We start from the raw sequence: 1474 nt of genomic DNA on the forward strand, positions 1-1474 counted from the left end.
CTGGCTCGTACTACATTACCCAGAGAGACTTGCGCTCGCACCAGGTCACAGGTCACGGCTGGATTCGTGTTGCTATGGGAAACAGGGGCAGTTTGGGAGTTTTTTGTTGTTGTTTTATACAATAGAAAGTTTCCATCCCGCGCTGCCTGGGGAGAGCAGTGCACACAGCTGTAACCCCTTTATGGCCAAAATATGTTTGATGGACATAGAAAGAGGACTTTTTTTATTTTAATGCATTATAATCTAATTTTATGACATCTTACTTTTGGGTGAGAATAGAAAAAAACAATCTTTCCACAACATCAACAACATGATGAGGGAGATGCGTCGCTGTAGGATACGAATGTCGACTAGCGGCGGCTTTTATGCTGCAATAAATTAATTTGGTGCAAATAAGATATATATCTGGTGCACAGCAGTACTGTACGTGCCCCCAAAAACATGTCATTATTATTTTGATATATAGATGATAATAATATGTGAATTGTCGGTGTTTACGCCACAATTTTGTCGATCAGCCCTATCCCCTTGAAGTATTTATTCCCATGACCGCAATACAGCAGACACCCACCGCTAACACCCAGCACCGATAGTGGGTGTGAGCCATTCCATGAGACAATTCTTTTTTTGCAAGATTCATTTTTTTAAAGATCATCAAAAAAAACTCTATAAATTTGGTATGGGTTATGTGATCCATCTGACTCAAAGAATAAAAGAAGATGTGTAAATACAAATTCTGAAAGAAAGTGTTTTTGTCAGTTGTACTGCATTTGAATTTTTTTCCGGTTTCCCATTACATTACATGGAATATCCAATATTAAAGGAAGTATTCTTTTTGCACTGATAACAATCCCTCATTCAGCTCTGTACATGGATAAATAAAAATGTTTTGGATTTTGAGAAGTGCGGTGTGATAAAAACAGAGGGGTAAATCAATGCCCAATTTTTCTAAATTTTTATTAATTTTTTACATTTCTCCTAACCATATTCTAAGGGCCTTTTTAGGTTTTAACTCACATTTTTATTAGTTTAATTTGGGGGCATTTAAGAAATTTTTAGATTATATAACTTTCGTTTACAATAACGCCCTGAAATTTTTTTTATTACTTTACCATGACAGATAAATAACATGACAGTTGTATAACTTGGTTCATTACAGCCAATATGTGTCTTTAACTGATTTTTACCAACCATTTTTTAGGGCAATTTTTTTTTAAGGCAATTTGTTTTTTAAAACATCAGTTAGCTTACTTGATTAAAGAGCACTTTAATATGTGTTACCGTATTTTTTGCCCTATAGGGCGCACCGGACTATAAGGCGCATTAGTCCGATGCGCCTTATATATGTAATAATTCCATATATAAGGCGCATCGGACTATAAGGCGCGGGGTCCGGGGGCGTGGCGGAGGTCCGGGGGCGGAGCGGAGACCCGACGGGACGCGGCGACGGGACGCGACGCCGAGACGCGACGGG

Source organism: Engystomops pustulosus, chromosome 2 (genome assembly GCF_040894005.1).
Source record: "Engystomops pustulosus chromosome 2, aEngPut4.maternal, whole genome shotgun sequence".
In the NCBI taxonomy this organism is placed as follows: domain Eukaryota; kingdom Metazoa; phylum Chordata; class Amphibia; order Anura; family Leptodactylidae; genus Engystomops; species Engystomops pustulosus.